Here is a 23823-nt window from a genome sequence, read left to right as displayed (position 1 = left end):
CGCGGGCCCAGCTGCCGTCCTTTCGGCCCGCGAGCCCCTCGACCTGCACCTGGCCGCCCCCACCGGCGCCCAGCCCCGGCGCCGCCACCTGTGTGCCGGTGTGTCCCTCCACAGCTCCCTCCGACAAAAGCCCACCCCCCCCCACCCCGCCCCTCTGGCGTGTCCCCGCGGCCGGGTGCGGGAGCGGGATCGAGGGCAGGGGCCGCTTCCCCGGGCCTGCCGGTCACCAGGGCCGGGGTCCTGAGCTCGGCGGGGGGTGTGGGGCAGGGGTGGCCTTGCCGGGGCTGAGGGGCCGTGGCGACTCAATGGTGGCTCCCAGTGGCTTCGGGCCAGCTGCTGTCGGGCAGGAGGGCCGGCCCGGGCTGCGGCCGGGCTGCGCCTAGCGCCGCGTGGGCGGGCAGGGCCGATGCCCAAGGGACCGCGGGCCCCGGGCCCTGAAGCCTCCGGGGCCACGTCCCTGTGAGCGACGTGCGGGATCTTGGGCGGGGCGCCAAGCGCGGAAGGGTTTGCCGGGTCACGGCCGCCCTGGGCTGGGAGGTGGTCGCCAAACCCTCCGCCGCCGCCCGATACCCGAGACCTCCGTTCCCCCTGCCTGGGCGGGCGAGGGGGCCCTGCCGGGGCGGGCCGGCCGCCAGGCTGGCGTTAAGGCGCCAGCGCCAGCGAAACTGCGGCTCAAGAGGCAGCCCGCGGCCCCCGCCCCCGTCTACGGCCATACCACCCTGAACGCGCCCGATCTCGTCTGATCTCGGAAGCTAAGCAGGGTCGGGCCTGGTTAGTACTTGGATGGGAGACCGCCTGGGAATACCGGGTGCTGTAGGCTTTTTGCCTCCCGCTCCGCCCGCCTTCTCCTTTACTGGCCCGCGGCGGGGGCCGCCGGCTCCGCCCCCGCCGGGCCCCGCTGCAGGCAGTAGTCAAGGTGGTTTGCCTGCCCGAGCGGGAAGCTTGGGCGATGGCAGAAGCGGGAAGAAACTCTTGAGCACAGGTTCTTGGGATCCACGGAGCAGCGCATGCACATGCGATGGCTGCCTACACAGCTGGCTTGCTTGTCTGTGGGGAAAGGCGAGATGGGTCAGGGCCTGGGTTCCTGAGGGGCTGAGAATCAAGGCAGGGATAGAAGAAACGGGACAGGCCCACATCCCCTGAACCCACGCCGGCGCCCACTCACCTTTGTGGAAAATACGATTGAAAAGTGCCCGCAAGAATCTCTTCAGATGCCTCCAGAGTTGAGGGAAGAAGGGGAGGGGGGAGGCCGGGAGCAGGGTGAGCCCTGAAATCCAACCCTTGTCCGGTCACACCCCAGCAGCCCTCCCACCTCAGCCCCTTCAAGACCCCAGGGCTCCCCCAACCGCGCTGCACAGATCCTGCCCTGACCATAGTCACCACGTTGATCCCCACGTTGAGCAAGATGAAGCTGACCGGGATCAGAAGAATTGAGTATCCTTGCTCCTGGCATTTCCTGGGGATGGGGCCAGTGAATGGCTCGGCTCGGTAGTAGTTTCGCTCACCCATGGCCGTTGGTCCCAGGACTGCCTGGGCCCTCTGCCCTCCAGTTTTAACTGGGAGCCAGACTGGGTCATAATGGGGCAGGGGGTGAGGTCACAGTGAGGGAGGGGGATGAAAAGGTGGGCCCAGAGTGGCATTCCCTGGTAACCAGGGTCAGGTAAGCTGAGCCTGGACAGTCAAACAGGGCCCGGTGGCCGGCATACATCCCCTCGAGCGGTCATTCATTCGCTCACCGCCCGCTGACTCACTTGTTCAAATGACACATTGCGTCTCTTGGCCCCTCTTGAGACTAGGAAGACCTTGGCCTCAGAGGCCTGCTGAAGGCCTGGCTGGAGTCCAGAGCCTCAGCCTTCTTCATGCCCTTCACTGGGCCTGGAGCTGGACCTGCCCAGATGTGGAACCTCCCAGTTTGGAAGCAACTTCTTGTATGAGGCTCTCTGTGGACAGGGACAGCTGAGACACAGAGGAGGTGCCCAGAGACCAGGGGTTTGGAGTCTGCAGCTGCAGATGTACTTAGTGCATGGTATAGGACCAGGAGGGGCCTGCTGGCAGAACTGTGGCCACTAAACCAAAGGGACCCTCAGGCCAAGAAGGGGACACTGGCTTCTTATTGCAGGAAGCCAAGCGCAGGGACCCAGGCTGGCAGAAGGAGTGGCGCTTCCAAGCCACAGACCACCAATGTTTCCTGGACTCTGGCGCTCTTTATTCCTCTCTCCATGCCCTGCCGCCCCCTGCCCCTGCCCCCATTTGCTGCTGGTACGTTCATTTTCCCAGTCTGGCTCCCGTGCAGAGAGGGCCTGGAGGCCGAGGTGGAAGGTAGCAGCGAGTCGGCCCGCGCTTGGCCCTCCTGCGGTTGCCGCTTCAGCACCAGACTGTCATACACCTGGTAGTTGGCATTGCCTCCCGGGTTCCGGCTGAGTGGCATGAAGGTGGGCGGGGGTGGAGGGTGCTCGGTAGCCTGGACGTCGGGCAGGAGGTGAGAGGGGCGGAGGAGCAGCGCTGAGCTGGGAGCCGGCGCCCGCTGGTGCGAGGCCTCGGCCAGTACCGTGAGGGAGGCGGAGGTGGCCACAGGGCGCCGCAAGGGCAGGATCTCAGCCCATTCGGCCGCCGGGTGCCGCACCTCGTGGGGATCGCGGGAGTAATCCAAGTGTCCCGTGGAGGGATGCAGGCTGCGGTTGCACTCGCTGCGAGCACAGCTGGGGAGGCTACGTCTGTGGGCCGGTGGGGTGTCGCGCTACCAGGCTTCGGGCCCGTAGCCCCGAGGCACCAGAGCGGATGGAGGCTCAGAGCCCTCCACACCCAGACTCCGCCATGGGCCCAGTTGCCGTCCTTTCGGCCCGCGAGCCCCTCGACCTGCACCTGGCCGCCCCCACCGGCGCCCAGCCCCGGTGCCGCCACCTGTGTGCCGGTGTGTCCCTCCACAGCTCCCTGCGACAAAAGCCCCCCCCCACACCGCCCCTCTGGCGTGTCACCGCGGCCGGGTGCGGGAGCGGGATCGAGGGCAGGGGCCGCTTCCCCGGTCCTGCCGGCCACCAGGGGCGGGGTCCTGAGCTCGGCGGGGGGTGTGGGGGCAAGGGTGGCCTTGCCGGGGCTGAGGGGCCGTGGCGACTCAATGGTGGCTCCCAGTGGCTTCGGGCAGCTGCTGTCGGGCAGGAGGGCCGGCCCGGGCTGCGGCCGGGCTGCGCCTAGCGCCGCGTGGGCGGGCAGGGCCGATGCCCAAGGGACCGCGGGCCCCGGGCCATGAAGCCTCCGGGGCTACGTCCCTGTGAGCGACGTGCGGGATCTTGGGAGGGGCGCCAAGCGCCCAAGGGTTTGCTGGGTCACGGCCGCCCTGGGCTGGGAGGTGGTCTCCAAACCCTCCGCCGCCGCCCGATACCCGAGACCTCCGTTCCCGCTGCCTGGGCGGGCGAGGGGGCCCTGCCGGGGCGGGCCGGCCGCCAGGCCGGCGTTAAGGCGCCAGCGCCAGCGAAACTGGGCCTCAAGAGGCCGCCCGCAGCCCCCGCCCCCGTCTACGGCCATACCACCCTGAACGCGCCCGATCTCGTCTGATCTCGGAAGCTAAGCAGGGTCGGGCCTGGTTAGTACTTGGATGGGAGACCGCCTGGGAATACCGGGTGCTGTAGGCTTTTTGCCTGCCGCTCCGCCCGCCTTCTCCTTTACTCGCCCGTGGGAGGGGCCGCCGGCTCCGCCCCCGCCGGGCCCCTCTGCAGGCCCCACCTCCTCAGGCCCCTCCCACCACGGCGCGCGACGGCGGGGGCGCTCCCCGCCGGCCCGGCCGGCCAGGCGGCCAGAAGGCGGCCCTGGAAGGCAGCCGCACCCCAGACGCTCCCGGGGTGGCCGGCCCGGACCCAGACTCCGCCGCCGGCCCAGCTGCCGTCCTTTCGGCCCGCGAGCCCCTCGACCTGCACCTGGCCGCCCCCACCGGCGCCCAGCCCCGGCGCCGCCACCTGTGTGCCTGTGTGTCCCTCCACAGCTCCCTCCGACAAAAGCCCCCCCCCACCCCGCCCCTCTGGCGTGTCACCGCGGCCGGGTGCGGGAGCGGGATCGAGGGCAGGGGCCGCTTGCCCGGGCCTGCCGGCCACCAGGGGCGGGGTCCTGAGCTCGGCGGGGGGTGTGCGGGCAAGGGTGGCCTTGCCGGGGCTGAGGGGCCGTGGCGACTCAATGGTGGCTCCCAGTGGCTTCGGGCCAGCTGCTGTCGGGCAGGAGGGCCGGCCCGGGCTGCGGCCGGGCTGCGCCTAGCGCCGCGTGGGCGGGCAGGGCCGATGCCCAAGGGACCGCGGGCCCCGGGCCCTGAAGCCTCCGGGGCCACGTCCCTGTGAGCGACGTGCGGGATCTTGGGCGGGGCGCCGAGCGCCCAAGGGTTTGCTGGGTCACGGCCGCCCTGGGCTGGGAGGTGGTCGCCAAACCCTCCGCCGCCGCCCGATACCCGAGACCTCCGTTCCCCCTGCCTGGGCGGGCGAGGGGGCCCTGCCGGGGCGGGCCGGCCGCCAGGCTGGCGTTAAGGCGCCAGCGCCAGCGAAACTGCTCCTCAAGAGGCCGCCCGCGGCCCCCGCCCCCGTCTACGGCCATACCACCCTGAACGCGCCCGATCTCGTCTGATCTCGGAAGCTAAGCAGGGTCGGGCCTGGTTAGTACTTGGATGGGAGACCGCCTGGGAATACCGGGTGCTGTAGGCTTTTTGCCTGCCGCTCCGCCCGCCTTCTCCTTTACTCGCCCGCGGCGGGGGGGCCGCCGGCTCCGCCCCCGCCGAGCCCCGCTGCAGGCAGTAGTCAAGGTGGTTTGCCTGCCCGAGCAGGAAGCTTGGGCGATGGCAGAAGCGGGAAGAAACTCTTGAGCACAGGTTCTTGGGATCCACGGAGCAGCGCATGCACATGCGATGGCTGCCTACACAGCTGGCTTGCTTGTCTGTGGGGAAAGGCGAGATGGGTCAGGGCCTGGGTTCCTGAGGGGCTGAGAATCAAGGCAGGGATAGAAGAAACGGGACAGGCCCACATCCCCTGAACCCACGCCGGCGCCCACTCACCTTTGTGGAAAATACGATTGAAAAGTGCCCGCAAGAATCTCTTCAGATGCCTCCAGAGTTGAGGGAAGAAGGGGAGGGGGGAGGCCGGGAGCAGGGTGAGCCCTGAAATCCAACCCTTGTCCGGTCACACCCCAGCAGCCCTCCCACCTCAGCCCCTTCAAGACCCCAGGGCTCCCCCAACCGCGCTGCACAGATCCTGCCCTGACCATAGTCACCACGTTGATCCCCACGTTGAGCAAGATGAAGCTGACCGGGATCAGAAGAATTGAGTATCCTTGCTCCTGGCATTTCCTGGGGATGGGGCCAGTGAACGGCTCGGCTCGGTAGTAGTTTCGCTCACCCATGGCCGTTGGTCCCAGGACTGCCTGGGCCCTCTGCCCTCCAGTTTTAACTGGGAGCCAGACTGGGTCATAATGGGGCAGGGGGTGAGGTCACAGTGAGGGAGGGGGATGAAAAGGTGGGCCCAGAGTGGCATTCCCTGGTAACCAGGGTCAGGTAAGCTGAGCCTGGACAGTCAAACAGGGCCCGGTGGCCGGCATACATCCCCTCGAGCGGTCATTCATTCGCTCACCGCCCGCTGACTCACTTGTTCAAATGACACATTGCGTCTCTTGGCCCCTCTTGAGGCTAGGAAGACCTTGGCCTCAGAGGCCTGCTGAAGGCCTGGCTGGAGTCCAGAGCCTCAGCCTTCTTCATGCCCTTCACTGGGCCTGGAGCTGGACCTGCCCAGATGTGGAACCTCCCAGTTTGGAAGCAACTTCTTGTATGAGGCTCTCTGTGGACAGGGACAGCTGAGACACAGAGGAGGTGCCCAGAGACCAGGGGTTTGGAGTCTGCAGCTGCAGATGTACTTAGTGCATGGTATAGGACCAGGAGGGGCCTGCTGGCAGAACTGTGGCCACTAAACCAAAGGGACCCTCAGGCCAAGAAGGGGACACTGGCTTCTTATTGCAGGAAGCCAAGCGCAGGGACCCAGGCTGGCAGAAGGAGTGGCGCTTCCAAGCCACAGACCACCAATGTTTCCTGGACTCTGGCGCTCTTTATTCCTCTCTCCATGCCCTGCCGCCCCCTGCCCCTGCCCCCGCCCCCATTTGCTGCTGGTAAGTTCATTTTCCCAGTCTGGCTCCCGTGCAGAGAGGGCCTGGAGGCCGAGGTGGAAGGTAGCAGCGAGTTGGCCCGCGCTTGGTCCTCCTGCGGTTGCCGCTTCAGCACCAGACTGTCATACACCTGGTAGTTGGCATTGCCTCCTGGGTTCCGGCTGAGTGGCATGAAGGTGGGCGGGGGTGGAGGGTGCTCGGTAGCCTGGACGTCGGGCAGGAGGTGAGAGGGGCGGAGGAGCAGCGCTGAGCTGGGAGCCGGGGCCCGCTGGTCCGAGGCCTCGGCCAGTACCGTGAGGGAGGCGGAGGTGGCCACGGGGCGCCGCAAGGGCAAGATCTCAGCCCATTCGGCCGCCGGGTGCCGCACCTCGTGGGGATCGCGGGAGTAATCCAAGTGTCCCGTGGAGGGGTGCAGGCTGCGGTTGGACTCGCTGTGAGCACAGCTGGGGAGGCTACGTCTGTGGGCCGGTGGGGTGTCGCGCTACCAGGCTTCGGGCCGGTAGCCCCGAGGCACCAGAGCGGATGGAGGCTCAGAGCCCTCCAGACCCAGACTCCGCCGCGGGCCCAGCTGCCGTCCTTTCGGCCCGCGAGCCCCTCGACCTGCACCTGGCCGCCCCCACCGGCGCCCAGCCCCGGCGCCGCCACCTGTGTGCCGGTGTGTCCCTCCACAGCTCCCTCCGACAAAAGCCCCCCCCCACCCCGCCCCTCTGGCGTGTCCCCGCGGCCGGGTGCGGGAGCGGGATCGAGGGCAGGGGCCGCTTCCCCGGGCCTGCCGGCCACCAGGGCCGGGGTCCTGAGCTCGGCGGGGGGTGTGGGGCAGGGGTGGCCTTGCCGGGGCTGAGGGGCCGTGGCGACTCAATGGTGGCTCCCAGTGGCTTCGGGCCAGCTGCTGTCGGGCAGGAGGGCCGGCCCGGGCTGCGGCCGGGCTGCTCCTAGCGCCGCGTGGGCGGGCAGGGCCGATGCCCAAGGGACCGCGGGCCCCGGGCCCTGAAGCCTCCGGGGCCACGTCCCTGTGGGCGACGTGCGGGATCTTGGGCGGGGCGCCAAGCGCCGAAGGGCTTGCCGGGTCACGGCCGCCCTGGGCTGGGAGGTGGTCGCCAAACCCTCCGCCGCCGCCCGATACCCGAGACCTCCGTTCCCCCTGCCTGGGCGGGCGAGGGGGCCCTGCCGGGGCGGGCCGGCCGCCAGGCTGGCGTTAAGGCGCCAGCGCCAGCGAAACTGCGGCTCAAGAGGCAGCCCGCGGCCCCCGCCCCCGTCTACGGCCATACCACCCTGAACGCGCCCTATCTCGTCTGATCTCGGAAGCTAAGCAGGGTCGGGCCTGGTTAGTACTTGGATGGGAGACCGCCTGGGAATACCGGGTGCTGTAGGCTTTTTGCCTCCCGCTCCGCCCGCCTTCTCCTTTACTGGCCCGCGGCGGGGGCCGCCGGCTCCGCCCCCGCCGGGCCCCGCTGCAGGCAGTAGTCAAGGTGGTTTGCCTGCCCGAGCGGGAAGCTTGGGCGATGGCAGAAGCGGGAAGAAACTCTTGAGCACAGGTTCTTGGGATCCACGGAGCAGCGCATGCACATGCGATGGCTGCCTACACAGCTGGCTTGCTTGTCTGTGGGGAAAGGCGAGATGGGTCAGGGCCTGGGTTCCTGAGGGGCTGAGAATCAAGGCAGGGATAGAAGAAAGGGGACAGGCCCACATCCCCTGAACCCACGCCGGCGCCCACTCACCTTTGTGGAAAATACGATTGAAAAGTGCCCGCAAGAATCTCTTCAGATGCCTCCAGAGTTGAGGGAAGAAGGGGAGGGGGCAGGCCGGGAGCAGGGTGAGCCCTGAAATCCAACCCTTGTCCGGTCACACCCCAGCAGCCCTCCCACCTCAGCCCCTTCAAGACCCCAGGGCTCCCCCAACCGCGCTGCACAGATCCTGCCCTGACCATAGTCACCACGTTGATCCCCACGTTGAGCAAGATGAAGCTGACCGGGATCAGAAGAATTGAGTATCCTTGCTCCTGGCATTTCCTGGGGATGGGGCCAGTGAACGGCTCGGCTCGGTAGTAGTTTCGCTCACCCATGGCCGTTGGTCCCAGGACTGCCTGGGCCCCCGCCCTCCAGTTTTAACTGGGAGCCAGACTGGGTCATAATGGGGCAGGTGGTGAGGTCACAGTGAGGGAGGGGGATGAAAAGGAGGGCCCAGAGTGGCATTCCCTGGTAACCAGGGTCAGGTAAGCTGAGCCTGGACAGTCAAACGGGGCCCGGTGGCCGGCATACATCCCCTCGAGCGGTCATTCATTCGCTCACCGCCCACTGACTCACTTGTTCAAATGACACATTGCGTCTCTTGGCCCCTCTTGAGACTAGGAAGACCTGGGCCTCAGAGGCCTGCTGAAGGCCTGGCTGGAGTCCAGAGCCTCAGCCTTCTTCATGCCCTTCACTGGGCCTGGAGCTGGACCTGCCCAGATGTGGAACCTCCCAGTTTGGAAGCAACTTCTTGTATGAGGCTCTCTGTGGACAGGGACAGCTGAGACACAGAGGAGGTGCCCAGAGACCAGGGGTTTGGAGTCTGCAGCTGCAGATGTACTTAGTGCATGGTATAGGACCAGGAGGGGCCTGCTGGCAGAACTGTGGCCACTAAACCAAAGGGACCCTCAGGCCAAGAAGGGGACACTGGCTTCTTATTGCAGGAAGCCAAGCGCAGGGACCCAGGCTGGCAGAAGGAGTGGCGCTTCCAAGCCACAGACCACCAATGTTTCCTGGACTCTGGCGCTCTTTATTCCTCTCTCCATGCCCTGCCGCCCCCTGCCCCTGCCCCCGCCCCCATTTGCTGCTGGTAAGTTCATTTTCCCAGTCTGGCTCCCGTGCAGAGAGGGCCTGGAGGCCGAGGTGGAAGGTAGCAGCGAGTTGGCCCGCGCTTGGTCCTCCTGCGGTTGCCGCTTCAGCACCAGACTGTCATACACCTGGTAGTTGGCATTGCCTCCTGGGTTCCGGCTGAGTGGCATGAAGGTGGGCGGGGGTGGAGGGTGCTCGGTAGCCTGGACGTCGGGCAGGAGGTGAGAGGGGCGGAGGAGCAGCGCTGAGCTGGGAGCCGGGGCCCGCTGGTCCGAGGCCTCGGCCAGTACCGTGAGGGAGGCGGAGGTGGCCACGGGGCGCCGCAAGGGCAGGATCTCAGCCCATTCGGCCGCCGGGTGCCGCACCTCGTGGGGATCGCGGGAGTAATCCAAGTGTCCCGTGGAGGGGTGCAGGCTGCGGTTGGACTCGCTGTGAGCACAGCTGGGGAGGCTACGTCTGTGGGCCGGTGGGGTGTCGTGCTACCAGGCTTCGGGCCGGTAGCCCCGAGGCACCAGAGCGGATGGAGGCTCAGAGCCCTCCAGACCCAGACTCCGCCGCGGGCCCAGCTGCCGTCCTTTCGGCCCGCGAGCCCCTCGACCTGCACCTGGCCGCCCCCACCGGCGCCCAGCCCCGGCGCCGCCACCTGTGTGCCGGTGTGTCCCTCCACAGCTCCCTCCGACAAAAGCCCACCCCCCCCCACCCCGCCCCTCTGGCGTGTCCCCGCGGCCGGGTGCGGGAGCGGGATCGAGGGCAGGGGCCGCTTCCCCGGGCCTGCCGGCCACCAGGGCCGGGGTCCTGAGCTCGGCGGGGGGTGTGGGGCAGGGGTGGCCTTGCCGGGGCTGAGGGGCCGTGGCGACTCAATGGTGGCTCCCAGTGGCTTCGGGCCAGCTGCTGTCGGGCAGGAGGGCCGGCCCGGGCTGCGGCCGGGCTGCGCCTAGCGCCGCGTGGGCGGGCAGGGCCGATGCCCAAGGGACCGCGGGCCCCGGGCCCTGAAGCCTCCGGGGCCACGTCCCTGTGAGCGACGTGCGGGATCTTGGGCGGGGCGCCAAGCGCGGAAGGGTTTGCCGGGTCACGGCCGCCCTGGGCTGGGAGGTGGTCGCCAAACCCTCCGCCGCCGCCCGATACCCGAGACCTCCGTTCCCCCTGCCTGGGCGGGCGAGGGGGCCCTGCCGGGGCGGGCCGGCCGCCAGGCTGGCGTTAAGGCGCCAGCGCCAGCGAAACTGCGGCTCAAGAGGCAGCCCGCGGCCCCCGCCCCCGTCTACGGCCATACCACCCTGAACGCGCCCTATCTCGTCTGATCTCGGAAGCTAAGCAGGGTCGGGCCTGGTTAGTACTTGGATGGGAGACCGCCTGGGAATACCGGGTGCTGTAGGCTTTTTGCCTCCCGCTCCGCCCGCCTTCTCCTTTACTGGCCCGCGGCGGGGGCCGCCGGCTCCGCCCCCGCCGGGCCCCGCTGCAGGCAGTAGTCAAGGTGGTTTGCCTGCCCGAGCGGGAAGCTTGGGCGATGGCAGAAGCGGGAAGAAACTCTTGAGCACAGGTTCTTGGGATCCACGGAGCAGCGCATGCACATGCGATGGCTGCCTACACAGCTGGCTTGCTTGTCTGTGGGGAAAGGCGAGATGGGTCAGGGCCTGGGTTCCTGAGGGGCTGAGAATCAAGGCAGGGATAGAAGAAAGGGGACAGGCCCACATCCCCTGAACCCACGCCGGCGCCCACTCACCTTTGTGGAAAATACGATTGAAAAGTGCCCGCAAGAATCTCTTCAGATGCCTCCAGAGTTGAGGGAAGAAGGGGAGGGGGCAGGCCGGGAGCAGGGTGAGCCCTGAAATCCAACCCTTGTCCGGTCACACCCCAGCAGCCCTCCCACCTCAGCCCCTTCAAGACCCCAGGGCTCCCCCAACCGCGCTGCACAGATCCTGCCCTGACCATAGTCACCACGTTGATCCCCACGTTGAGCAAGATGAAGCTGACCGGGATCAGAAGAATTGAGTATCCTTGCTCCTGGCATTTCCTGGGGATGGGGCCAGTGAACGGCTCGGCTCGGTAGTAGTTTCGCTCACCCATGGCCGTTGGTCCCAGGACTGCCTGGGCCCCCGCCCTCCAGTTTTAACTGGGAGCCAGACTGGGTCATAATGGGGCAGGTGGTGAGGTCACAGTGAGGGAGGGGGATGAAAAGGAGGGCCCAGAGTGGCATTCCCTGGTAACCAGGGTCAGGTAAGCTGAGCCTGGACAGTCAAACGGGGCCCGGTGGCCGGCATACATCCCCTCGAGCGGTCATTCATTCGCTCACCGCCCACTGACTCACTTGTTCAAATGACACATTGCGTCTCTTGGCCCCTCTTGAGACTAGGAAGACCTGGGCCTCAGAGGCCTGCTGAAGGCCTGGCTGGAGTCCAGAGCCTCAGCCTTCTTCATGCCCTTCACTGGGCCTGGAGCTGGACCTGCCCAGATGTGGAACCTCCCAGTTTGGAAGCAACTTCTTGTATGAGGCTCTCTGTGGACAGGGACAGCTGAGACACAGAGGAGGTGCCCAGAGACCAGGGGTTTGGAGTCTGCAGCTGCAGATGTACTTAGTGCATGGTATAGGACCAGGAGGGGCCTGCTGGCAGAACTGTGGCCACTAAACCAAAGGGACCCTCAGGCCAAGAAGGGGACACTGGCTTCTTATTGCAGGAAGCCAAGCGCAGGGACCCAGGCTGGCAGAAGGAGTGGCGCTTCCAAGCCACAGACCACCAATGTTTCCTGGACTCTGGCGCTCTTTATTCCTCTCTCCATGCCCTGCCGCCCCCTGCCCCTGCCCCCGCCCCCATTTGCTGCTGGTAAGTTCATTTTCCCAGTCTGGCTCCCGTGCAGAGAGGGCCTGGAGGCCGAGGTGGAAGGTAGCAGCGAGTTGGCCCGCGCTTGGTCCTCCTGCGGTTGCCGCTTCAGCACCAGACTGTCATACACCTGGTAGTTGGCATTGCCTCCTGGGTTCCGGCTGAGTGGCATGAAGGTGGGCGGGGGTGGAGGGTGCTCGGTAGCCTGGACGTCGGGCAGGAGGTGAGAGGGGCGGAGGAGCAGCGCTGAGCTGGGAGCCGGGGCCCGCTGGTCCGAGGCCTCGGCCAGTACCGTGAGGGAGGCGGAGGTGGCCACGGGGCGCCGCAAGGGCAGGATCTCAGCCCATTCGGCCGCCGGGTGCCGCACCTCGTGGGGATCGCGGGAGTAATCCAAGTGTCCCGTGGAGGGGTGCAGGCTGCGGTTGGACTCGCTGTGAGCACAGCTGGGGAGGCTACGTCTGTGGGCCGGTGGGGTGTCGTGCTACCAGGCTTCGGGCCGGTAGCCCCGAGGCACCAGAGCGGATGGAGGCTCAGAGCCCTCCAGACCCAGACTCCGCCGCGGGCCCAGCTGCCGTCCTTTCGGCCCGCGAGCCCCTCGACCTGCACCTGGCCGCCCCCACCGGCGCCCAGCCCCGGCGCCGCCACCTGTGTGCCGGTGTGTCCCTCCACAGCTCCCTCCGACAAAAGCCCACCCCCCCCCACCCCGCCCCTCTGGCGTGTCCCCGCGGCCGGGTGCGGGAGCGGGATCGAGGGCAGGGGCCGCTTCCCCGGGCCTGCCGGCCACCAGGGGCGGGGTCCTGAGCTCGGCGGGGGGTGTGGGGCAGGGGTGGCCTTGCCGGGGCTGAGGGGCCGTGGCGACTCAATGGTGGCTCCCAGTGGCTTCGGGCCAGCTGCTGTCGGGCAGGAGGGCCGGCCCGGGCTGCGGCCGGGCTGCGCCTAGCGCCGCGTGGGCGGGCAGGGCCGATGCCCAAGGGACCGCGGGCCCCGGGCCCTGAAGCCTCCGGGGCCACGTCCCTGTGAGCGACGTGCGGGATCTTGGGCGGGGCGCCAAGCGCGGAAGGGTTTGCCGGGTCACGGCCGCCCTGGGCTGGGAGGTGGTCGCCAAACCCTCCGCCGCCGCCCGATACCCGAGACCTCCGTTCCCCCTGCCTGGGCGGGCGAGGGGGCCCTGCCGGGGCGGGCCGGCCGCCAGGCTGGCGTTAAGGCGCCAGCGCCAGCGAAACTGCGGCTCAAGAGGCAGCCCGCGGCCCCCGCCCCCGTCTACGGCCATACCACCCTGAACGCGCCCGATCTCGTCTGATCTCGGAAGCTAAGCAGGGTCGGGCCTGGTTAGTACTTGGATGGGAGACCGCCTGGGAATACCGGGTGCTGTAGGCTTTTTGCCTCCCGCTCCGCCCGCCTTCTCCTTTACTGGCCCGCGGCGGGGGCCGCCGGCTCCGCCCCCGCCGGGCCCCGCTGCAGGCAGTAGTCAAGGTGGTTTGCCTGCCCGAGCGGGAAGCTTGGGCGATGGCAGAAGCGGGAAGAAACTCTTGAGCACAGGTTCTTGGGATCCACGGAGCAGCGCATGCACATGCGATGGCTGCCTACACAGCTGGCTTGCTTGTCTGTGGGGAAAGGCGAGATGGGTCAGGGCCTCGGTTCCTGAGGGGCTGAGAATCAAGGCAGGGATAGAAGAAACGGGACAGGCCCACATCCCCTGAACCCACGCCGGCGCCCACTCACCTTTGTGGAAAATACGATTGAAAAGTGCCCGCAAGAATCTCTTCAGATGCCTCCAGAGTTGAGGGAAGAAGGGGAGGGGGGAGGCCGGGAGCAGGGTGAGCCCTGAAATCCAACCCTTGTCCGGTCACACCCCAGCAGCCCTCCCACCTCAGCCCCTTCAAGACCCCAGGGCTCCCCCAACCGCGCTGCACAGATCCTGCCCTGACCATAGTCACCACGTTGATCCCCACGTTGAGCAAGATGAAGCTGACCGGGATCAGAAGAATTGAGTATCCTTGCTCCTGGCATTTCCTGGGGATGGGGCCAGTGAACGGCTCGGCTCGGTAGTAGTTTCGCTCACCCATGGCCGTTGGTCCCAGGACTGCCTGGGCCCCCTGCCCTCCAGTTTTAACTGGGAGCCAGACTGGGTCATAATGGGGCAGGTGGTGAGGTCACAGTGAGGGAGGGGGATGAAAAGGAGGGCCCAGAGTGGCATTCCCTGGTAACCAGGGTCAGGTAAGCTGAGCCTGGACAGTCAAACGGGGCCCGGTGGCCGGCATACATCCCCTCGAGCGGTCATTCATTCGCTCACCGCCCACTGACTCACTTGTTCAAATGACACATTGCGTCTCTTGGCCCCTCTTGAGACTAGGAAGACCTGGGCCTCAGAGGCCTGCTGAAGGCCTGGCTGGAGTCCAGAGCCTCAGCCTTCTTCATGCCCTTCACTGGGCCTGGAGCTGGACCTGCCCAGATGTGGAACCTCCCAGTTTGGAAGCAACTTCTTGTATGAGGCTCTCTGTGGACAGGGACAGCTGAGACACAGAGGAGGTGCCCAGAGACCAGGGGTTTGGAGTCTGCAGCTGCAGATGTACTTAGTGCATGGTATAGGACCAGGAGGGGCCTGCTGGCAGAACTGTGGCCACTAAACCAAAGGGACCCTCAGGCCAAGAAGGGGACACTGGCTTCTTATTGCAGGAAGCCAAGCGCAGGGACCCAGGCTGGCAGAAGGAGTGGCGCTTCCAAGCCACAGACCACCAATGTTTCCTGGACTCTGGCGCTCTTTATTCCTCTCTCCATGCCCTGCCGCCCCCTGCCCCTGCCCCTGCCCCCATTTGCTGCTGGTAAGTTCATTTTCCCAGTCTGGCTCCCGTGCAGAGAGGGCCTGGAGGCCGAGGTGGAAGGTAGCAGCGAGTTGGCCCGCGCTTGGTCCTCCTGCGGTTGCCGCTTCAGCACCAGACTGTCATACACCTGGTAGTTGGCATTGCCTCCTGGGTTCCGGCTGAGTGGCATGAAGGTGGGCGGGGGTGGAGGGTGCTCGGTAGCCTGGACGTCGGGCAGGAGGTGAGAGGGGCGGAGGAGCAGCGCTGAGCTGGGAGCCGGGGCCCGCTGGTCCGAGGCCTCGGCCAGTACCGTGAGGGAGGCGGAGGTGGCCACGGGGCGCCGCAAGGGCAGGATCTCAGCCCATTCGGCCGCCGGGTGCCGCACCTCGTGGGGATCGCGGGAGTAATCCAAGTGTCCCGTGGAGGGATGCAGGCTGCGGTTGCACTCGCTGTGAGCACAGCTGGGGAGGCTACGTCTGTGGGCCGGTGGGGTGTCGCGCTACCAGGCTTCGGGCCGGTAGCCCCGAGGCACCAGAGCGGATGGAGGCTCAGAGCCCTCCAGACCCAGACTCCGCCGCGGGCCCAGCTGCCGTCCTTTCGGCCCGCAAGCCCCTCGACCTGCAGTTGGCCGCCCCCACCGGCGCCCAGCCCCGGCGCCGCCACCTGTGTGCTGGTGTGTCCCTCCACAGCTCCCTCCGACAAAAGTCCACCCCCCCCACCCCGCCCCTCTGGCGTGTCACCGCGGCCGGGTGCGGGAGCGGGATCGAGGGCAGGGGCCGCTTCCCCGGGCCTGCCGGCCACCAGGGGCGGGGTCCTGAGCTCGGCGGGGGGTGTGGGGCAGGGGTGGCCTTGCCGGGGCTGAGGGGCCGTGGCGACTCAATGGTGGCTCCCAGTGGCTTCGGGCCAGCTGCTGTCGGGCAGGAGGGCCGGCCCGGGCTGCGGCCGGGCTGCGCCTAGCGCCGCGTGGGCGGGCAGGGCCGATGCCCAAGGGACCGCGGGCCCCGGGCCCTGAAGCCTCCGGGGCCACGTCCCTGTGAGCGACGTGCGGGATCTTGGGCGGGGCGCCAAGCGCGGAAGGGTTTGCCGGGTCACGGCCGCCCTGGGCTGGGAGGTGGTCGCCAAACCCTCCGCCGCCGCCCGATACCCGAGACCTCCGTTCCCCCTGCCTGGGCGGGCGAGGGGGCCCTGCCGGGGCGGGCCGGCCGCCAGGCTGGCGTTAAGGCGCCAGCGCCAGCGAAACTGCGGCTCAAGAGGCAGCCCGCGGCCCCCACCCCCGTCTACGGCCATACCACCCTGAACGCGCCCGATCTCGTCTGATCTCGGAAGCTAAGCAGGGTCGGGCCTGGTTAGTACTTGGATGGGAGACCGCCTGGGAATACCGGGTGCTGTAGGCTTTTTGCCTCCCGCTCCGCCCGCCTTCTCCTTTACTGGCCCGCGGCGGGGGCCGCCGGCTCCGCCCCCGCCGGGCCCCGCTGCAGGCAGTAGTCAAGGTGGTTTGCCTGCCCGAGCGGGAAGCTTGGGCGATGGCAGAAGCGGGAAGAAACTCTTGAGCACAGGTTCTTGGGATCCACGGAGCAGCGCATGCACATGCGATGGCTGCCTACACAGCTGGCTTGCTTGTCTGTGGGGAAAGGCGAGATGGGTCAGGGCCTGGGTTCCTGAGGGGCTGAGAATCAAGGCAGGGATAGAAGAAAGGGGACAGGCCCACATCCCCTGAACCCACGCCGGCGCCCACTCACCTTTGTGGAAAATACGATTGAAAAGTGCCCGCAAGAATCTCTTCAGATGCCTCCAGAGTTGAGGGAAGAAGGGGAGGGGGGAGGCCGGGAGCAGGGTGAGCCCTGAAATCCAACCCTTGTCCGGTCACACCCCAGCAGCCCTCCCACCTCAGCCCCTTCAAGACCCCAGGGCTCCCCCAACCGCGCTGCACAGATCCTGCCCTGACCATAGTCACCACGTTGATCCCCATGTTGAGCAAGATGAAGCTGACCGGGATCAGAAGAATTGAGTATCCTTGCTCCTGGCATTTCCTGGGGATGGGGCCAGTGAACGGCTCGGCTCGGTAGTAGTTTCGCTCACCCATGGCCGTTGGTCCCAGGACTGCCTGGGCCCCCGCCCTCCAGTTTTAACTGGGAGCCAGACTGGGTCATAATGGGGCAGGTGGTGAGGTCACAGTGAGGGAGGGGGATGAAAAGGAGGGCCCAGAGTGGCATTCCCTGGTAACCAGGGTCAGGTAAGCTGAGCCTGGACAGTCAAACGGGGCCCGGTGGCCGGCATACATCCCCTCGAGCGGTCATTCATTCGCTCACCGCCCACTGACTCACTTGTTCAAATGACACATTGCGTCTCTTGGCCCCTCTTGAGACTAGGAAGACCTGGGCCTCAGAGGCCTGCTGAAGGCCTGGCTGGAGTCCAGAGCCTCAGCCTTCTTCATGCCCTTCACTGGGCCTGGAGCTGGACCTGCCCAGATGTGGAACCTCCCAGTTTGGAAGCAACTTCTTGTATGAGGCTCTCTGTGGACAGGGACAGCTGAGACACAGAGGAGGTGCCCAGAGACCAGGGGTTTGGAGTCTGCAGCTGCAGATGTACTTAGTGCATGGTATAGGACCAGGAGGGGCCTGCTGGCAGAACTGTGGCCACTAAACCAAAGGGACCCTCAGGCCAAGAAGGGGACACTGGCTTCTTATTGCAGGAAGCCAAGCGCAGGGACCCAGGCTGGCAGAAGGAGTGGCGCTTCCAAGCCACAGACCACCAATGTTTCCTGGACTCTGGCGCTCTTTATTCCTCTCTCCATGCCCTGCCGCCCCCTGCCCCTGCCCCCGCCCCCATTTGCTGCTGGTAAGTTCATTTTCCCAGTCTGGCTCCCGTGCAGAGAGGGCCTGGAGGCCGAGGTGGAAGGTAGCAGCGAGTTGGCCCGCGCTTGGTCCTCCTGCGGTTGCCGCTTCAGCACCAGACTGTCATACACCTGGTAGTTGGCATTGCCTCCTGGGTTCCGGCTGAGTGGCATGAAGGTGGGCGGGGGTGGAGGGTGCTCGGTAGCCTGGACGTCGGGCAGGAGGTGAGAGGGGCGGAGGAGCAGCGCTGAGCTGGGAGCCGGGGCCCGCTGGTCCGAGGCCTCGGCCAGTACCGTGAGGGAGGCGGAGGTGGCCACGGGGCGCCGCAAGGGCAGGATCTCAGCCCATTCGGCCGCCGGGTGCCGCACCTCGTGGGGATCGCGGGAGTAATCCAAGTGTCCCGTGGAGGGATGCAGGCTGCGGTTGGACTCGCTGTGAGCACAGCTGGGGAGGCTACGTCTGTGGGCCGGTGGGGTGTCGCGCTACCAGGCTTCGGGCCGGTAGCCCCGAGGCACCAGAGCGGATGGAGGCTCAGAGCCCTCCAGACCCAGACTCCGCCGCGGGCCCAGCTGCCGTCCTTTCGGACCGCGAGCCCCTCGACCTGCACCTGGCCGCCCCCACCGGCGCCCAGCCCCGGCGCCGCCACCTGTGTGCCGGTGTGTCCCTCCACAGCTCCCTCCGACAAAAGCCCACCCACCCCCACCCCGCCCCTCTGGCGTGTCCCCGCGGCCGGGTGCGGGAGCGGGATCGAGGGCAGGGGCCGCTTCCCCGGGCCTGCCGGCCACCAGGGCCGGGGTCCTGAGCTCGGCGGGGGGTGTGGGGCAGGGGTGGCCTTGCCGGGGCTGAGGGGCCGTGGCGACTCAATGGTGGCTCCCAGTGGCTTCGGGCCAGCTGCTGTCGGGCAGGAGGGCCGGCCCGGGCTGCGGCCGGGCTGCGCCTAGCGCCGCGTGGGCGGGCAGGGCCGATGCCCAAGGGACCGCGGGCCCCGGGCCCTGAAGCCTCCGGGGCCACGTCCCTGTGAGCGACGTGCGGGATCTTGGGCGGGGCGCCAAGCGCGGAAGGGTTTGCCGGGTCACGGCCGCCCTGGGCTGGGAGGTGGTCGCCAAACCCTCCGCCGCCGCCCGATACCCGAGACCTCCGTTCCCCCTGAGTGGGCGGGCGAGGGGGCCCTGCCGGGGCGGGCCGGCCGCCAGGCTGGCGTTAAGGCGCCAGCGCCAGCGAAACTGCGGCTCAAGAGGCAGCCCGCGGCCCCCACCCCCGTCTACGGCCATACCACCCTGAACGCGCCCGATCTCGTCTGATCTCGGAAGCTAAGCAGGGTCGGGCCTGGTTAGTACTTGGATGGGAGACCGCCTGGGAATACCGGGTGCTGTAGGCTTTTTGCCTCCCGCTCCGCCCGCCTTCTCCTTTACTGGCCCGCGGCGGGGGCCGCCGGCTCCGCCCCCGCCGGGCCCCGCTGCAGGCAGTAGTCAAGGTGGTTTGCCTGCCCGAGCGGGAAGCTTGGGCGATGGCAGAAGCGGGAAGAAACTCTTGAGCACAGGTTCTTGGGATCCACGGAGCAGCGCATGCACATGCGATGGCTGCCTACACAGCTGGCTTGCTTGTCTGTGGGGAAAGGCGAGATGGGTCAGGGCCTGGGTTCCTGAGGGGCTGAGAATCAAGGCAGGGATAGAAGAAAGGGGACAGGCCCACATCCCCTGAACCCACGCCGGCGCCCACTCACCTTTGTGGAAAATACGATTGAAAAGTGCCCGCAAGAATCTCTTCAGATGCCTCCAGAGTTGAGGGAAGAAGGGGAGGGGGGAGGCCGGGAGCAGGGTGAGCCCTGAAATCCAACCCTTGTCCGGTCACACCCCAGCAGCCCTCCCACCTCAGCCCCTTCAAGACCCCAGGGCTCCCCCAACCGCGCTGCACAGATCCTGCCCTGACCATAGTCACCACGTTGATCCCCACGTTGAGCAAGATGAAGCTGACCGGGATCAGAAGAATTGAGTATCCTTGCTCCTGGCATTTCCTGGGGATGGGGCCAGTGAACGGCTCGGCTCGGTAGTAGTTTCGCTCACCCATGGCCGTTGGTCCCAGGACTGCCTGGGCCCCCTGCCCTCCAGTTTTAACTGGGAGCCAGACTGGGTCATAATGGGGCAGGTGGTGAGGTCACAGTGAGGGAGGGGGATGAAAAGGAGGGCCCAGAGTGGCATTCCCTGGTAACCAGGGTCAGGTAAGCTGAGCCTGGACAGTCAAACGGGGCCCGGTGGCCGGCATACATCCCCTCGAGCGGTCATTCATTCGCTCACCGCCCACTGACTCACTTGTTCAAATGACACATTGCGTCTCTTGGCCCCTCTTGAGACTAGGAAGACCTGGGCCTCAGAGGCCTGCTGAAGGCCTGGCTGGAGTCCAGAGCCTCAGCCTTCTTCATGCCCTTCACTGGGCCTGGAGCTGGACCTGCCCAGATGTGGAACCTCCCAGTTTGGAAGCAACTTCTTGTATGAGGCTCTCTGTGGACAGGGACAGCTGAGACACAGAGGAGGTGCCCAGAGACCAGGGGTTTGGAGTCTGCAGCTGCAGATGTACTTAGTGCATGGTATAGGACCAGGAGGGGCCTGCTGGCAGAACTGTGGCCACTAAACCAAAGGGACCCTCAGGCCAAGAAGGGGACACTGGCTTCTTATTGCAGGAAGCCAAGCGCAGGGACCCAGGCTGGCAGAAGGAGTGGCGCTTCCAAGCCACAGACCACCAATGTTTCCTGGACTCTGGCGCTCTTTATTCCTCTCTCCATGCCCTGCCGCCCCCTGCCCCTGCCCCCGCCCCCATTTGCTGCTGGTAAGTTCATTTTCCCAGTCTGGCTCCCGTGCAGAGAGGGCCTGGAGGCCGAGGTGGAAGGTAGCAGCGAGTTGGCCCGCGCTTGGTCCTCCTGCGGTTGCCGCTTCAGCACCAGACTGTCATACACCTGGTAGTTGGCATTGCCTCCTGGGTTCCGGCTGAGTGGCATGAAGGTGGGCGGGGGTGGAGGGTGCTCGGTAGCCTGGACGTCGGGCAGGAGGTGAGAGGGGCGGAGGAGCAGCGCTGAGCTGGGAGCCGGGGCCCGCTGGTCCGAGGCCTCGGCCAGTACCGTGAGGGAGGCGGAGGTGGCCACGGGGCGCCGCAAGGGCAGGATCTCAGCCCATTCGGCCGCCGGGTGCCGCACCTCGTGGGGATCGCGGGAGTAATCCAAGTGTCCCGTGGAGGGGTGCAGGCTGCGGTTGGACTCGCTGTGAGCACAGCTGGGGAGGCTACGTCTGTGGGCCGGTGGGGTGTCGCGCTACCAGGCTTTGGGCCGGTAGCCCCGAGGCACCAGAGCGGATGGAGGCTCAGAGCCCTCCAGACCCAGACTCCGCCGCGGGCCCAGCTGCCGTCCTTTCGGCCCGCGAGCCCCTCGACCTGCACCTGGCAGCCCCCACCGGCGCCCAGCCCCGGCGCCGCCACCTGTGTGCCGGTGTGTCCCTCCACAGCTCCCTCCTACAAAAGCCCAACACCCCCACCCCGCCCCTCTGGCGTGTCACCGCGGCCGGGTGCGGGAGCGGGATCGAGGGCAGGGGCCGCTTCCCCGGGCCTGCCGGCCACCAGGGGCGGGGTCCTGAGCTCGGCGGGGGCTGTGGGGGCAAGGGTGGCCTTGCCGGGGCTGAGGGGCCGTGGCGACTCAATGGTGGCTCCCAGTGGCTTCGGGCCAGCTGCTGTCGGGCAGGAGGGCCGGCCCGGGCTGCGGCCGGGCTGCGCCTAGCGCCGCGTGGGCGGGCAGGGCCGATGCCCAAGGGACCGCGGGCCCCGGGCCCTGAAGCCTCCGGGGCCACGTCCCTGTGAGCGACGTGCGGGATCTTGGGCGGGGCGCCAAGCGCGGAAGGGTTTGCCGGGTCACGGCCGCCCTGGGCTGGGAGGTGGTCGCCAAACCCTCCGCCGCCGCCCGATACCCGAGACCTCCGTTCCCCCTGCCTGGGCGGGCGAGGGGGCCCTGCCGGGGCGGGCCGGCCGCCAGGCTGGCGTTAAGGCGCCAGCGCCAGCGAAACTGCGGCTCAAGAGGCAGCCCGCGGCCCCCACCCCCGTCTACGGCCATACCACCCTGAACGCGCCCGATCTCGTCTGATCTCGGAAGCTAAGCAGGGTCGGGCCTGGTTAGTACTTGGATGGGAGACCGCCTGGGAATACCGGGTGCTGTAGGCTTTTTGCCTCCCGCTCCGCCCGCCTTCTCCTTTACTGGCCCGCGGCGGGGGCCGCCGGCTCCGCCCCCGCCGGGCCCCGCTGCAGGCAGTAGTCAAGGTGGTTTGCCTGCCCGAGCGGGAAGCTTGGGCGATGGCAGAAGCGGGAAGAAACTCTTGAGCACAGGTTCTTGGGATCCACGGAGCAGCGCATGCACATGCGATGGCTGCCTACACAGCTGGCTTGCTTGTCTGTGGGGAAAGGCGAGATGGGTCAGGGCCTGGGTTCCTGAGGGGCTGAGAATCAAGGCAGGGATAGAAGAAAGGGGACAGGCCCACATCCCCTGAACCCACGCCGGCGCCCACTCACCTTTGTGGAAAATACGATTGAAAAGTGCCCGCAAGAATCTCTTCAGATGCCTCCAGAGTTGAGGGAAGAAGGGGAGGGGGGAGGCCGGGAGCAGGGTGAGCCCTGAAATCCAACCCTTGTCCGGTCACACCCCAGCAGCCCTCCCACCTCAGCCCCTTCAAGACCCCAGGGCTCCCCCAACCGCGCTGCACAGATCCTGCCCTGACCATAGTCACCACGTTGATCCCCATGTTGAGCAAGATGAAGCTGACCGGGATCAGAAGAATTGAGTATCCTTGCTCCTGGCATTTCCTGGGGATGGGGCCAGTGAACGGCTCGGCTCGGTAGTAGTTTCGCTCACCCATGGCCGTTGGTCCCAGGACTGCCTGGGCCCCCGCCCTCCAGTTTTAACTGGGAGCCAGACTGGGTCATAATGGGGCAGGTGGTGAGGTCACAGTGAGGGAGGGGGATGAAAAGGAGGGCCCAGAGTGGCATTCCCTGGTAACCAGGGTCAGGTAAGCTGAGCCTGGACAGTCAAACGGGGCCCGGTGGCCGGCATACATCCCCTCGAGCGGTCATTCATTCGCTCACCGCCCACTGACTCACTTGTTCAAATGACACATTGCGTCTCTTGGCCCCTCTTGAGACTAGGAAGACCTGGGCCTCAGAGGCCTGCTGAAGGCCTGGCTGGAGTCCAGAGCCTCAGCCTTCTTCATGCCCTTCACTGGGCCTGGAGCTGGACCTGCCCAGATGTGGAACCTCCCAGTTTGGAAGCAACTTCTTGTATGAGGCTCTCTGTGGACAGGGACAGCTGAGACACAGAGGAGGTGCCCAGAGACCAGGGGTTTGGAGTCTGCAGCTGCAGATGTACTTAGTGCATGGTATAGGACCAGGAGGGGCCTGCTGGCAGAACTGTGGCCACTAAACCAAAGGGACCCTCAGGCCAAGAAGGGGACACTGGCTTCTTATTGCAGGAAGCCAAGCGCAGGGACCCAGGCTGGCAGAAGGAGTGGCGCTTCCAAGCCACAGACCACCAATGTTTCCTGGACTCTGGCGCTCTTTATTCCTCTCTCCATGCCCTGCCGCCCCCTGCCCCTGCCCCCGCCCCCATTTGCTGCTGGTAAGTTCATTTTCCCAGTCTGGCTCCCGTGCAGAGAGGGCCTGGAGGCCGAGGTGGAAGGTAGCAGCGAGTTGGCCCGCGCTTGGTCCTCCTGCGGTTGCCGCTTCAGCACCAGACTGTCATACACCTGGTAGTTGGCATTGCCTCCTGGGTTCCGGCTGAGTGGCATGAAGGTGGGCGGGGGTGGAGGGTGCTCGGTAGCCTGGACGTCGGGCAGGAGGTGAGAGGGGCGGAGGAGCAGCGCTGAGCTGGGAGCCGGGGCCCGCTGGTCCGAGGCCTCGGCCAGTACCGTGAGGGAGGCGGAGGTGGCCACGGGGCGCCGCAAGGGCAGGATCTCAGCCCATTCGGCCGCCGGGTGCCGCACCTCGTGGGGATCGCGGGAGTAATCCAAGTGTCCCGTGGAGGGGTGCAGGCTGCGGTTGGACTCGCTGTGAGCACAGCTGGGGAGGCTACGTCTGTGGGCCGGTGGGGTGTCGCGCTACCAGGCTTCGGGCCGGTAGCCCCGAGGCACCAGAGCGGATGGAGGCTCAGAGCCCTCCAGACCCAGACTCCGCCGCGGGCCCAGCTGCCGTCCTTTCGGCCCGCGAGCCCCTCGACCTGCACCTGGCAGCCCCCACCGGCGCCCAGCCCCGGCGCCGCCACCTGTGTGCCGGTGTGTCCCTCCACAGCTCCCTCCTACAAAAGCCCAACACCCCCACCCCGCCCCTCTGGCGTGTCACCGCGGCCGGGTGCGGGAGCGGGATCGAGGGCAGGGGCCGCTTCCCCGGGCCTGCCGGCCACCAGGGGCGGGGT

General features: G+C 67.1%; 9 non-coding genes across 9 annotated transcripts; all 9 read left to right on the top strand.

Annotated features, from left to right (window-relative positions):
* Nucleotides 1-701: 701 nt before the first annotated feature.
* Nucleotides 702-820, top strand: LOC132415527 (5S ribosomal RNA). Its single transcript, XR_009517258.1, has one exon. It is a non-coding gene; the product is annotated as a 5S ribosomal RNA (ribosomal RNA).
* A 2690-nt stretch (nucleotides 821-3510) lies between these two features.
* LOC132415526 (5S ribosomal RNA) lies at nucleotides 3511-3629 on the top strand. The gene has a single exon (XR_009517257.1). It is a non-coding gene; the product is annotated as a 5S ribosomal RNA (ribosomal RNA).
* Nucleotides 3630-4560: 931 nt separating this feature from the next.
* Nucleotides 4561-4679, top strand: LOC132415525 (5S ribosomal RNA). Its single transcript, XR_009517256.1, has one exon. It is a non-coding gene; the product is annotated as a 5S ribosomal RNA (ribosomal RNA).
* Nucleotides 4680-7377: 2698 nt separating this feature from the next.
* On the top strand, nucleotides 7378-7496 carry LOC132415559 (5S ribosomal RNA). The gene has a single exon (XR_009517289.1). It is a non-coding gene; the product is annotated as a 5S ribosomal RNA (ribosomal RNA).
* A 2699-nt stretch (nucleotides 7497-10195) lies between these two features.
* Nucleotides 10196-10314, top strand: LOC132415558 (5S ribosomal RNA). Its single transcript, XR_009517288.1, has one exon. It is a non-coding gene; the product is annotated as a 5S ribosomal RNA (ribosomal RNA).
* Nucleotides 10315-13013: 2699 nt separating this feature from the next.
* Nucleotides 13014-13132, top strand: LOC132415524 (5S ribosomal RNA). The gene has a single exon (XR_009517255.1). It is a non-coding gene; the product is annotated as a 5S ribosomal RNA (ribosomal RNA).
* A 2699-nt stretch (nucleotides 13133-15831) lies between these two features.
* LOC132415523 (5S ribosomal RNA) lies at nucleotides 15832-15950 on the top strand. Its single transcript, XR_009517254.1, has one exon. It is a non-coding gene; the product is annotated as a 5S ribosomal RNA (ribosomal RNA).
* A 2699-nt stretch (nucleotides 15951-18649) lies between these two features.
* LOC132415522 (5S ribosomal RNA) lies at nucleotides 18650-18768 on the top strand. Its single transcript, XR_009517253.1, has one exon. It is a non-coding gene; the product is annotated as a 5S ribosomal RNA (ribosomal RNA).
* Nucleotides 18769-21468: 2700 nt separating this feature from the next.
* Nucleotides 21469-21587, top strand: LOC132415520 (5S ribosomal RNA). Its single transcript, XR_009517251.1, has one exon. It is a non-coding gene; the product is annotated as a 5S ribosomal RNA (ribosomal RNA).
* Nucleotides 21588-23823: the final 2236 nt, after the last annotated feature.

Source organism: Delphinus delphis, chromosome 19, assembly GCF_949987515.2.
Source record: "Delphinus delphis chromosome 19, mDelDel1.2, whole genome shotgun sequence".
Taxonomy (NCBI): domain Eukaryota; kingdom Metazoa; phylum Chordata; class Mammalia; order Artiodactyla; family Delphinidae; genus Delphinus; species Delphinus delphis.
The sequence above is the reverse complement of the archived record's forward strand: the minus strand, read 5'-3'. Positions and strand labels throughout refer to the sequence as shown.